Source organism: Acipenser ruthenus, chromosome 5 (genome assembly GCF_902713425.1).
Source record: "Acipenser ruthenus chromosome 5, fAciRut3.2 maternal haplotype, whole genome shotgun sequence".
Taxonomy (NCBI): Eukaryota; Metazoa; Chordata; class Actinopteri; order Acipenseriformes; family Acipenseridae; genus Acipenser; species Acipenser ruthenus.
The window spans coordinates 79,053,908-79,068,702 of record NC_081193.1 but is presented as its reverse complement, the minus strand read 5'-3'; the positions used below and the strand labels follow the sequence as shown (position 1 = coordinate 79,068,702).

The 14,795-nt window shown below is 37.4% G+C and overlaps 1 pseudogene; it reads left to right on the top strand.

The window, feature by feature from the left end:
• The first annotated feature begins 355 nt into the window (after window positions 1-355).
• LOC117402585 (RWD domain-containing protein 1-like) lies at window positions 356-12,134 on the top strand (annotated as a pseudogene).
• The last annotated feature ends 2,661 nt before the right edge of the window (window positions 12,135-14,795 follow it).

Below are 14,795 nucleotides of genomic sequence, written 5' to 3'. Positions count from 1 at the left end.
AGAAGCTGCTTGATGAGATTCTGGGATCAATAAGCTACTAACAACCAAACGAGCAAGATGGGCTGAATGGCCTCCTCTCGTTTGTAAACTTTCTTATGTTCTTATGATTCCAGCGTGAATGAAGAGGAATTACAATATATAATTAATCTTTTGATAATTTTAGGTAAATTTAATATTCATAAAATTAAATTTTAGGGGAATTATTATATTTATTCTGGAAATAAAAAATATATATAACCACTTTAATAGGCATAAAAATTTTAAAAAATAAAAGTAATAAAAACGTTATCCTTATTAAATACTGTTCATTTGTGTAAGTTGTCAAGGAAGGAGTTTGCGCTTGTTTTGTTTTGTATGGTGGACATCTGTCACTTTGTACATGTTTCCTCACATGTTGTATTGTGTAATTGTAGTGTTTATGTTGTATTCAATTTAAAAAAAGAAATAAATAAAAAGAAAGTGATCATGTCACCTGACCTCCCGTTCAAACTTCAACATTGTAACTCAACACGTGATTAAAACAGCCCCAATTCATATATCCACGAAATAGCGGTCGGCGGAGTTACACTTATTGATACAGTGGATATTACATTTAAGGAAACCAAATGAAGATTAATATTAGAAATACTTAATACATGTTAAATAGACCGGTGTGGACATTTTTGAAAAGATATTCCAGATAGATTTAATTTGCAGATGCGTCTCGCCCGGCATTGTTGAGAAATAATAGATCTTGCTGGGCCTCGGTTCTCTTTGGGTGACAGTGTAAATCGGAGGCAATATTTCAATGTAATAATCAATGGAAAATTGAGTAGGTGAAAATGACGGATTACGGAGAGGAGCAGAAGAATGAGGCGGAGGCTTTAGAGTCCATCTATCCGGATTCGTTTATACAGGTAGTGTGTGTCTATATATATATATATATATATATATATATATATATATATATATATATATATATATATATATATATATATATATATATATGGAAGCAAATACTTAACGTGGCCGTTACTGTTCATTAACGCCAAATTCATTTAATAATAAAATAATAATACAAACTGCCAGCTATAGCAATTTGCAGTCTGTGGCAACACACAGGTATTTTACAAATACAAGTACAAACATGTGCTTTGTAAGGATTCAAGTAAATACTAGATATTCTGTCTTAGTAATAATATTTGTTGTGAAACTAAGTAAATTCATTTCATACCGCAGACTCGGGTGTTCCTGTACTTTGTATTGTATGTAATGTCATGCATTGGCAGGGTTCACATACTCCACTCCCAATGCTTTAACTTTTTAAACTGTATATTACAAGTGTAAGGACAACACAGCCGTGGTGTATTGCTCACGCCTTCTGAAAATGGGCCGTGCCTTGCAACAGTTTGTGTACAGTATGCTTCAATATATAAAAGCTGCATTTCCCTGTTGCAAATTCTAGCATAGATACAATCTTTAGTTTTTAGTTTCCTTTTGCACTTCTAGCAGAAAACCCAACGAGTTTTACAATCACTGAACTATTCTAATGGTGTGTGGACGCATTAAGCCTGACTAAACATGAAACGGTACTTTAGTGTGGACGCTTTGAGCTGTATTAATATTAATTAGAGCGGTTTTGAGTACGGTTCTCGAGATCGATTATGTAGTGTGGACAGGGCCAACTTAAGCCGCTTAACAATACTATAACATTCTGTTTCAGCAAGGCAAAAGACATGTATTTTATTTGAAAACACATAGATATTTAAATGCCAGACCCTACCATTTACAATACACATACATGTTATATTTAAATTGCACTATAACTCCGATTCCCATTTAGTATATGCCAAACTTAGTCCCACGTGAAAAACGTCATTACAGACTTGGTGAATTCTGATAGGTTTGCAGAGATATTAAAAATGGTGCCGGTACTAGACAGTGCTATTAGTGTATGACTGTTAATATGAATGCCTCCCTGACCAACTGCAGCTCTAGTTACACAAGATTGTACTAATGTGATTAATAATAGGATTGTACAGCCACAGCTGTGTTAAAAAAAAAAAAACGTTTTTTTTTTTCAACCGTGTACTTTCACCTGGGATTACTGACAGTAATATTGCGCCGATTCTGACATTACAACTCAATAAATCATAGTGAGACGAATCCTTCTTTTTAAAATAATAAATGTTAATTATTTTATTAAATTGTTCCTCTTTCGAATCCACTCTGTTACTTTTACCAAAATATATTTAAGCACATTTTGAAGAGATAGCAAACAACAACAAAAAAAAACTTCGCTGTGATCTTGTGAAGCTGCGTGTTTCTGTCTTGCCGTCTGTGAAAAGGTATGTTTGAAACCATGACTGCTTCACCTCCCTGTGACCAGTAGAATCAAGGTCATATTTTAGTTTTTTGTACTTTGGGCTTTCATTGGGCAAAATGAAATCAAACTAAACAGTCTGTATTGATTCATCTACCAGTACACGTTGAATGTAATCGTGCTGGCAGTCTTGCACAAATACATTTTTCAAAGCCTTCGCCACCATGGCGAACTTGGGGAAAAATAGTTGAGTCACAAGGGAAAAGGTTTTGCATGTGGTGACGTGGCGAGCGGCTAGCGAGAACGTAGTGTACCAGATGTCAGGTTGGGCAACCACTTTCCCAGATTACAGTCCCGACACAATGTGGCATAGCCTCCACTGACCTGGAAGGCATCTCAATGGATGTTAATCCATTTAATAGTTCACACAATTGGTGTAGAGATGTAGGCAGAGAATTGTGATGATGAAGGGGTCATTTAAATGTTGGCTTGAGATCCAGGGATAGTGGTTGCCATGGAAGCTGTCTGCAGTGTCTATCATGCATGCTCATGTGGATGGGTGTATTACCATTGAAAGTGTCCATTGACATCAGGGCACTGGTGCAGTATTATTGGGTGGACTTGATCCGCAATGATGTTTAAGTAGACTTCAGCATTCGGTCGGCCTTTGAGAGCAATCATGGGACCAAGGGTTTTAGAACATGCCCCTCACCCGGGCGATGCCAACTACAATCAGGCAGGCATTTCTGAATAAAGTGGCCAGACAGTGTAGGTAACCACCATTTGGTCCAGGTTTCAGGGAGCCCACAAACAATTGCTGTGTTTCTTTAATGCAATGTTTCATTTCATTTGGCTGTATTTGCAAAATGTATTACCTGCCCATATTTTGTAATCCAGAGCAATATTCTGTCATTGCTGATTGTAACTCTCTTTACCAATCATTCTGAACATAAGGGTTTTATATGTATGTTTGTTTTTTGCGGGTTGAGAAAAAGTACCATGAATCTGTTGCATTATTACAGTGTATGAATCATGGACAGAACTATAGATAATGGAATTGTAGCAATAGAAAAGTAAACATGTGGACATGTTGTTGTAATTGTTGATCAGGGCCTATACATTTGTGTTATCCCATGGTAAACTGTGACATAAATACAATGATTATTGGTTGTAAATCTCCCTCCCAACCTGTGAGGGTGCTAAGCAGCAAGAACAGAGTTCTTTGGACGGGCTGGTTTGACAGTTCTTTCCCTGGGTCGGGAAGTCGTCCAGTCTGGATGAAGGCAAGACTGTTGCAAGAACGCATTGACCCGGAAGGGAAACGACATGGCAGCCTCAGATTGGAGAGGTTGTTGCACTCATTTACCAAGGGGTCATGTGTGATGGCATAAAAGGGACGGAGAATCGCTGTTCCTTCGCTTGGTTTAAACTTTTGAACTGTAAGGACTGTGAGAGATAAAAACGTTTGTGAGTGTTTTGTTTGTCTGTTATTGTCTTCTTTTGTATATTACTAGACGGCTAAACACAATTCCGGAGCTGTCGCTAAGGGCCAGCACTGCACGATTGTCACTAATAAACTGTAGCACCCACCACGAGCACTGCTGCACGCACCCAGTACTGGTGACCGTGTTAGTATTATTGTGGGGCAGATATATTTGTGATTATTATTTGGTATTGCAACCCGCTGTTATTTACGCCGTGCACTACACATTGTTGTGTATTGCTGGGGTCTTCTCATTTGGTCACCAGACCTGGATATAAAAATAAAAATACCTTTCCAACTCTCCTTCTTCGTTTCACCACTCACTGCATCACTCCTGCACCTGTACAGAGTCAGCCGCTTAGCCACATATACATATTACAGAGCAAAGTTAAATGTGTTTAAATCTACTTTTTAATGCAGCCAGTTATATCTCTCTCCCTCTAATCATTGTTTACGTACCTACAGAAATATCCAGACGAACCTCCGCTTTATGAAATTCTGGAGACAGAGAACCTTGAAGACAGTGATGCCACAGACATGTTGACATTAATACAACAGGTAAGCTTTAGTGCTTTTAACCGTTAGTGTGTTTATATTATCGAGTGTTGTGCGGTTACTACATTTCTATATCATACAGCACAAGTCTCTTTTCAAGTATATAGGAGGCTATTGGCTCAAACTCCAAAGCCACTCTTATTATTTAGGAATACCCTAGCTTTAGCAAACATACTGTTTTAATGCTGGTCCCTGTGCTGAAGAAACAACCTTATTTTTGTGCTTAAATGCATCAATATTTGACTTAGGCTAAACTGACCTTGTTTATCATGAATAATGGAGCCAAGTTCAACATGCATCAATATCTACTTTCAGGTTGTTATGTCAAGAAGTTCTAGCTAGGGCCAGTATGTGAGCATGGACACGTTAAGTTTTACTTTGGGACTGGGGACCTGTAGCTGTGTTATAAGCTAATACATTGTGCGTAGGCGGGTTTATGACATGACATCTCGTGAAGTTTGGGCGAGAGGACCGTGAAGCGAAACCAAACTGTTCGAAATGACGTCTCTTGTACATGTATTGCAAGTTACACAAATTTAGTTTGTACAGCGTTTCCACTAGGAAAAAAATGCAGCCTGTCACAGTGACCTATTCCTAAATATTTTACCAGTCACCACACAAAATGAACCAGTTATGTCCACTCTACACATATTCAAAATTACACATAGAAAAATTCATTTTGCATTCATATTTTTAATTAAACATAAAACAAAACAGTTAAATCATTTGTTTCCAAACGTTGAGATTTTAGCGTACATCTTTGCTAAACTGGTGACTTGGAATGTCATTTTGTGCCATGTGATAAACAACTTTCAGCTGAGTAATCAGTTTGCTGGCTGACGATTGACTTGCTTATCACAGTGCTTTTTCATGTAGCTTGCTACACTAGTATAGCTCAAGTATGGTCGCTGCACTCGGCGTGTGCTGTCAAGGAAGAAACTTGCATATTAACCAAGCCTTTAGTAAATCCATTTTTACGTGCAGCTTTTATGCAAAACTGGCAAAATACTTGGTCAGTGCCATCGACATTTTCGTGTCGTACCCACACAAAAAAAAAAAAAAAATTCCCACACAGGGTTGTACAATCTCTTTATTTTCTTACTTGTTGAAGGCTTTGTAGTAGTTTTGATGTCTTCTGGCTCTTCAGGCACATCCAGTTCTGTTTCTTTTTCACTTGCAGCTGTATTTGAAGCAGCATTTTTGAAAAAATGTCCCTATTAGTCTGATGAGACACATCGGCTCGCAACCATAGACATATATTTACGCTTGCAACCTGCAGATTTTTCTTCAATGAAAAAAAAGAGCATGGGCTGATGTAAATAGGCACGAACGCGCCAAGACGGCAACTGTCTATGGGAGCGTTCAGTAAGTGAGCCACTCGGAGCGAGAATTTTTTTGCCGTTTTGCTGCCAGTCAAACTGACTTGAGGCTTCCGCGTCTGCCGGTCAACGAGCTTCTGAAATGGTCGCTGACCGGTATTTACCGGATAACGCAAACTCTGATTTGTACTTGGGAATAGCTTTAAAACTAAAAAATGTTTATTTTTGTAAAACATAATTTATCCCCCCTCCCCAGGTCGTGAAATGGTTCAGTCCAAAATTAACCGCTGGAGAAACATGCATTTTTTAAAGTTTGTAGCGATTTTGATAATATTTTCTTTTTGAGAAACTAGTGTCCAGTTCATCAAAATTAAGAAAGAGTGAAGTTAATAGGATGATGCATTTTACAAAAGGTGCCAGGTTTTTTTTTTGTTTGTTTGTTTTGATTTGATTTTTGAACATTGAAATTAGGTTTGGTATTCTGTACACAGGATAAGATGTACTGGAATTTTTGCAAATACATCACTTTGATTTCTGATATGTGATATATAGGCTTGCTACTATTCGATTTTAATTTTTTTTCCCAAATCAACGGTTAATATCAACGTTTATTTTCTAAAGAAAATAACGTTTTTTTAATTAATCTTTATTTTTCAATTCAAACAGAGCATGGGTAAAAATAAACCTTTATGCTTAAAAAAAGACATTGAGAAACGTCTGATTTAGAGAAACCCCTTTATCATATTCAACATGCAACAAAACCATGGTTACCAACATTCTAATTGAAATAACGTTTGGTCACAGCGAAGCTATACCTATACAAATTAAAACAATGTCTCAACCCGTAGAAAACGCAGCATATAAAGTTAATTATACAGACTTTTATAGCATAAATTTACAAGTAAAAACAATATGCACAGAACAAAACATTAGATAGTTGAACAGAACTAACTTGCACTTATTCCGAGCTCCGCCCCTCTCTTTAAGCACAGCTGGACTCACTGGAGGCAAGGCAGATGGGCCCGCTTCGTCCTGCCGTCGATCAGGGTATTGTGCACAATATTTATTAAGTGTTTTCCTCTTGCGCCCCATTTTCAAATCAAACTAATAACTGTCACAGTATATACCTATAATAGCAAAAGCTTATCTACACCTTAACCCACTAATTTCACTGTAGGCGCTTTGAATGACAGCTGCTGTTGCTGGCAAATGAAAGTGCACAGTCGGTCTGATGATTGATAGTCATTTAAATGAATGAGAGCATTCTAGCGCTGCTTCAGCCAACGAAATCTGTCAGGACAGGATGAAATGACTGACCGTGAAACTACACTAGCCTATTAAGGAATCACCGATTTGACTGACAGTGACCCCTAGCCATTCAGAGCGGAACGGAGACAGGAGAGACAGCAAGTATAAAAACCACAGACTAGAGATGATTTCTTAAATTATTATTTTTGGTAAGAAAAAAATAGGGAGTGGTTTTACTGACATTTAACCTATATAAATTTATTTCAGTCTAATTCATATTTTGGGGGAATTAAACGTTTAACGAGCTTTATCGATTACAATCGAAAAGTAGCAAGCCTAGTGATGTACAATAAATATAGTGGTGATGCTTTGAACAGTCCCTCACATAAGGTGATTACATCTTATTACACATCATACAAAGTAGGCCATTAGGACCATCACACATTGTCACCTGGATATCTTCATACAGTATATATAGTGATCTTAGAAACATCTGTTAACTAAAACTCCATTTGTACAGGCAGAAGAAAACCTGGGCATAGTGATGATATTCACACTATTGACTGCAGTGCAGGACAAATTAAATGAAGTTGTCGATCAAATTAAGAACAGATGAGAGGAGGAGAAGAAGAAAGAAATAGAAGCAGAGGAGGCAGAAAAGGTCTGTATATGGGTGGAGTCGCATGTATTTGAAGGACTGGAAACAAAATCTGTGTATGACCAGAAATCCACTTTGAACCAATGTCAAAGTGAAAACGTGAACCTTCACTCCTTGATTCATTTGTGCTCTTAATGATTAACAGAGGCCTCAGGCACAGCTGTGCATTTAGCTGTGTGTTTTACCTTGGAAGTATTTGTGCTATGTCAAAGGTCAAACGGCATTCAAACATTGAAACTTGAGTCGCTATTGAAACAATTTTAAAGAATGTATCAATGTTCTGTAAATGTGTTGGCTGCAAAAAAAAAAAATGTAACAAGCAGACAAAAATAGATTTTTTAAAACAACCTTGTGACAAATTCAGCGACGGTTTCAAGTTTTGTAAACCTTTTAAAATTATGTTGACACTATTGAAAAGGAACGTCCAATTTACATATTTTGCTTGGTAAACATTTAACGGCAAACCTTAAATGACAAAACCCAAGTTTTTGTATTTCTTTACATTTCTAATACTACATAGAAATAATTATGAAGTTTTAAAACCACAGATACCTTCAAATTATTAGTAAATTGTAACATCATATATGCCACTGACTCGCTAGGTCAATGTATTATTTGTTTATTTAGCAGATGCCTTTATCCAAGGCGACTTACAGAGACTTGGGTATGTGAACTATGCATCAGCTGCAGAGTCACTTACAATTATGTCTCACCCGAAAGACGGAGCACAAGGAGGTTAAGTGACTTGCTCAGGGTCACATAATGAGTCAGTGGCTGAGGTGATTTGAAGCAGGGACCTCCTGGTTACAAGCCCTTTTCTTTAACCACTGGACCACGCAGCCTCCTTGTACAGACTAATTTAAGTATAACTCAAACACGATCATGAAGTCGGTATTTTTTTGACCCCGTTGCCATAGTAACCAAATGCACGGCGCTGATAAAAGTATGACTTTACAGTGTAAAATGCTGCAAGGAAAATAAAATGCAGATTTTTCACGGTAAATTGCAAGGAGCTGAAAACAACTTTTCATTTTTGCTTACGAAATCAGCTCTCAGCTTGCCAACGCCAGCATTTGTTACCGTACACATTCCAAACACACACTCATTTTTCACAGTTCCCAAATATTTAAGACAGAAAATCGTCTATAGACGGAACACTTCCACCTCTGTCTTCAATACGCCTGTGTACAGTAGTACTTACTTTGTACAGTAGTATTTGACAGTGGCACACATTTGATCTTTTGACTTACTGCGGCTTCCTTACCTAGCATTTGCTCAACGATGTCCAGCTCTTCCCCGATTCAGGCTTTTTTGATTTTGCAATGTGCAGATATGCAAGATACAATATTTTCAGGGCTTTTTTTCAGTTCTTTTTTTCTAAGAAATAAAAGCCACAGCTGTTTGTGCATTCTAGGTAATTAGATGCCTTTTTAAATTTGCAAGCCTAGATGGTTTCCTTTGCAGGCATTTCTAGGCACAACACACACTTTGGAGCTAGTTCGTTTTCAGTCCCACACACAATGAAGCCAAACTCAATGAAATGTGGTCATATTTCATTGAAACAGGTTTGCTTTTCTTTTCATGGAGGCATTGGACTTGTACTTAGATCGCTAGTTCTCCTGTGTTTTAAAAATGTATCCATTTTAACAAATTGTTTGCGTAAATACACACTACCAGCCTAACTACCGCACACTGGTGAGGTGACGTTCAGTAGGAGCACGTGATCGCTTTCTGGTCCAGACCATTTTACATGCGGGTGGGGGGCTACATTGTAATTAGTAATTAGTCTAGTAGTGATCTTATCTTTTGTCTGTTTTGTTTTCTCAGATTAAAAATATTTAGGGTAATTATTTTCTGATTAATTTCAAACTAAAAATATGTTTGTTTTACTTTGTTTGGTTCCGCGACTCGCTCCGATACCTCTTGCGACCCACAGTTTGGGAACCACTGTGCTAGATGACTTCACAATAGGGAGCTACTTTAGACCAGAATTTGCTGCCTATTCAAAAATAAAAATAAACTAGCTTGCACACTTTTACTTTATTTAAGTTAATCTTTGCAAAAAATAAGATGTTAATGCTAAAGTGCTGTGTGCTTGGGTTTATCCTGGACTTAGAACAAGTGGAGGTGGTTTATGTATGTACATCTTTCACACTAGAGTTTTATGTATACAGAGAGAACTGCGTTTTTGATGGCACTTGCTACGGAAGGATCTTTAGCACTGTAGCATTTGAGATTATCAGATTCTCCTCTGCCTGCCTGTCATGTTTATACTGTGGATGTATGTCATGGTGATTTTACATTATCAATATTTTCATTTTTTTTAATTTTATTTTTCTGTATTTTTTATTTTGCCACAGTTACAATTCCATGGTACTATTGTCACAATAGAAAACTTTTTGTCTTGGAGAGCAAAATTTGAATTGGCGATGGCAGAACTTAACAGAAGAAAACAGAAAAAAGTCCAAACTTACTGGTAAGTGAATCGTTTGGTTTTATACTGAACTTGTAACGTGTTGTTACTATTTTGTATAGCGATATCTCGGGGCACACGCTGGATTTCAGCCCTATAGCTCTTTGTTTCACTTCTTAACTCTACAGCATAATGGCAGTTACCTTTGAAACAGTGCTTTTTATCTGATCACAATGGTACCTTGACTTCAGCATGCTGATGTTGAAAAGCTGTAGACTCCAAGCAGCCCTTCATACTTAAGCGATAGTGCCCGTCGATGTTGGCTCTACCGTGTGATAGTTGATCGCAACGGGAGTTGTGTCCCGAGCCAAAGCAAGGACGCTAACAAAAGTCAAGGTCAACTATCACATGGTAGAGCCATTGTCGAGAGGGCACTATCGCTTTTAGAAAATTATTTTTTACCATTTTTTCTTTTAAAAAAACACCTTAAAACCTAGATTTACCTTGAACTTGTACTGATTCGTCGGGTACCTTTCCTCTGGGTAAAAATGTTCTAAGAAAATAGCCCAGAACATTTTTTAAAAATAAAAAACAAGGATGACATTCACATAAAGAGAAAAACAATGAGTTTTTATTTAGTAAATCCATTTTTATTTTGAATTAACTTGTTATGGTTGTTATCAAAATTCTAGAGTTTGATTCATTTTTTACTAAATGATTTTAAAACTGACATTTTTCTAGAATTTTGTTATGTAGCTATAAAAAATAAATGGTTTGCATTTCTCACCAATGAGTGTGTCATATGTCCTCAGTATACTTTATTTGTGCCACAGGGGATTTTGAATGAATACGATGTAAATTAGGTGAAATATTTGACTACTTGACAGTCATCACTTATACTGTCAGCGCACTGACTACTGTAGTTAATGTTGCATCTAGATTTCCTGTAGACCACACAATAATTTCCAAACTGACTAACGTATTTACATTGAATTTTATATAACAAGAATAAGACATTATGCTGAAGTGCTCTGTACTTGGGTTCAAGCTTTACTTGTTCACCAGCACAATAAAAACCTTATCCCTCTTCATTACGCTGTAGCATTGTCACAGCACTCAGCCATGGTTCAGTACACTCTGGGAAAGCATGCTGTGGGTTTGGGTGTTTAGTTTGGAAGCAAGGGGCAAGTGCAATGCACATGGTTACTGAGCTGCACTTGCCTTCACACAATCTACTTTGGGATAAGTTTTTGTTTTTGGTAATTCATTCAGTATCACAACTGCTGTTCAAGGTAGGATTAGTTGATTTTGGGAGTCAGGTCAATATTTCCCTCTAATGTAAAGGCAAACTGTATTTAATCTAGCTTCCAGAGTGCTTTTCCTAGCTAATAAAGCCTAAAGAGGGTAATCAGTATAGATCTACACTTCATTCAGGTATGCATGGCCTATTGGTGTAGTTATTGTAGCCCAGGCAATCCAATTACTGAATAAAAAGCACTGTAACAAGATAGCGTAACTTATAATAAAAAAATCCACTTTCGTTATTTCTTTTTTTTGTAGGAAAACAGCTGTTTGAAACCGACCATAATCTTGACACGTCCGATATTCAGTTTCTGGAAGAAGGTAAGGTAGAAAAGAGCAGCTTCTATTTCACTCTGTTTCAGCTTGTGGTATTTCCAGAGAGTTGTGGATTGTACAAACTGAAATGTTCTGCTTCTTGTGCTTGTGTTCCAGCTGGCAATAATGTGGAAGTGGACGAGTCTTTGTTCTAAGACATAGATGATTTAGAGCTGGAAGAGGACAACCCGGATTTCAACCCTGTAGATCTAGGAAGCGATGAGGACTGAACCCGTTCAACCTGTTCACAGTACCTGTGACTCCCATCTGTAGCATAGTTTAACCTTCATAGTGCTGTACATACATTATTTTTCTATTATATAAACATAGGGTGGCTGTGTGGTCCAGTGGTTAAAGAAAAGGGCTTGTAACCAGAAGGTCCCCGGTTCAAATCCCACCTCAGCCACCGACTCATTGTGTGACCCTGAGCAAGTCATTTGACCTCCTTGTGCTCCGTCTTTCGGGTGAGATGGAATTGTAAGTGACTCTGTAAGGTCGCCTTGGATAGAGGCGTCTGCTAAATAAACAAATAAAATAATTTTTTACCTGAAAACTTTGTGTTTTGCCACTCGTGTTGGGTTATCTTGGTGAGTCCTTTGTGTATTTTTGATGTTTGACCCCGGAAATAAAACTCAGCCATCAAAGTGCAACTTGAAATAACACAGACTGTAGCAGGAGTCAAGATTTACCTCATTCCCACAACAGAAATGCATTTTCAAGACTCATGGTCCACAGTCAAGAATAAAATGATAATTACAGGAAAATGAAATATTGCTCCAAGAGCCACCATCTTACAATATAAACCTCAAAAATTGTAGACAGTAAAGCTGTATTGACAGTAGTTTTCAACTCCTTCAATATCCAAGCACCAAACATTTCAAAGTTAATTTTGGGATACTGGAGGATACACAACAAAATGATGTGATCTAATTTAGAAGCGGACTCGAGACTACATCCTGAGGTGGTCTGGAGTCCGGTTCTCGAGTATGGTGTTAAATGCTTTGTCGTGTAGATGCTAGCCATATTTAGCAATTTTAAGCTGGTTTAAAATACTTTTTAAATTCAAAGTGTGCACAGGGCCTCAGTTATCATTCTTAACACTGAACAGTGTGCTTAATTAATGTAGGAAATATTACTGTATGACATTAGGAATTGGGATTCCAAATCCTGGTATCCTGCAATAACAAGACATGGTACAGTTTCAACAAATGTCGCAAACACTCCCATTGACAGCACAACCTGCCACAAAGAGTGACTGATTCTATTTTTAGGCATTAGCACTTACAGGAGCATGGAGTGTACTTGGGGAAAGCTGTCTCCATCACTAGTATAAAAACTTGGAAGACTGCCTTGTACACTTAATGCACCCTGTAGTTATCGCTTGATTAGGAAATGGAAACTGCAGTGTTAGTTCAGGTCAGAACTTGCATTGTACCAACAATTGCTGTCCACATTTGGATATGAAAATATCAATGCCCTGAAAGTTTTTATCTTGGAGATACACAACACCTTTAACCAGGTGTAATCAGTTTTCTAAATGGTATATTCTTTTATTTGCTGTTCTGGTCATTCATCTTATTTGAACATGGCTGTGGCAATGTGCCCCGCCCCTGTGTGCATTTGTGTGTTATATGTTGTATGTAGTGTGTAAATGTTGGTGTATAGATATTGCTGCACGGGATATAAATGGGTGTGTGTAGCACGAGTTATTTAAATGTATAATTGTATTTAGGCACGGGGATTGCACTTTACTTCACATGCATGTAAAGTATTTCATAATATGCGAGCATGGGGTTTTCACAGATTAGTTCACGTGCTGGGATGCAAGTGAATAATTAATTGGTAATTGAATCCCAGCACAATTGTATATATAGATGCACATCTCATTCACTCGAGGTTGTGTGTGCGAGAGTGGAGAACGGGAGAGAAAGAGGAGAAACGTAAAAAGTTAGTTAAAGTAAATAACAAATGCTAATCGTGCGAGAGGGCGCACGATACTTGTTTGGTCTGTCTGTCTATTTACTTTGGCCAACGTGCCGTTTTTGTTTGTTCAGCCTTTTTATTTGCAGTAAACAGGCGCAAGCAAGCGCGTTTACCATTTCATCTGTCCTGTCTGTTACTGATTTCCTGGTTCTGATGTCACCTCTCAGCCTGACTGTCACAATGGCAAACAAAGCACTTATGTTTTTGTTTGTCACAGAGGCTCTGTGAGGGTCACCCAAGCAGTTGTGGTTTGCAGAACAGAATAAAGTAACTCCAAAATAAATGTCATAAAATATTTATTTTAGAAAAATTACACCACTATCAAAAACTTATTACAATCTGCAAAATGCATTAAGTAGCACAAGGGGGTTCTTAGAGGTCTGCTGCTACCCATTCCCTTACAAAACAACAATGAAAATCCCTCTCCCAAGATCAGGTAGTCCCATATATATATATATATATATATATATATATATATATATATATATATATATATATATATATATATATATATATATATATACCTGGGTGGACCAAGCTCATCCCATAGCTACACCATTCACCAAGGAGATGAATAATAAATAACATAGAAATAACTTGTATAAAACATTAACATAAGTTATAATAAACCCACATATTAATTTACACAATGTTCATCCAAAATATTACTCTGGAAATAAATCAAATTAATAAACAATATAAACCCACATTGAATTACAAAAATAACCTTTCCCCCCCAACTAGAGAAAAGTGAGCGCGCTCCCATTCTAAATCCTAACGTTAGACACGCGCACCTTCCCTAGAGACAGCCGCGCTTGCAGTTAGAGAATACTGCATCGCTCTGCACCACCCAGCACTCAGACAAACCACAGATTATCAAACAAACCTGGTAAGATTTATTTATTTTAACCGTTATACTAAACACATACAACCTTTATCTTCAATAAAAGTGTGCACCCTTCTAAAGAATATAAAACGGTTTGGTTTTGTTCTTATAACGTTATTTACTCTCATTGCGGTTTACCAGAAACGGTTTTATCCGCAGGTCCCAAACAAACACAGAATACATAACGCATTGTTTGATATATTTTACATAGGCATCTGTTAGTATATCAGATGTAATATTCAATGCCCAATTTTATTAATAACTAGTTGTATTATACATGCCCGCCGGCAGCTCGCGTCGTTTATACTTATTTTTTAGACAGCGCGGGCGA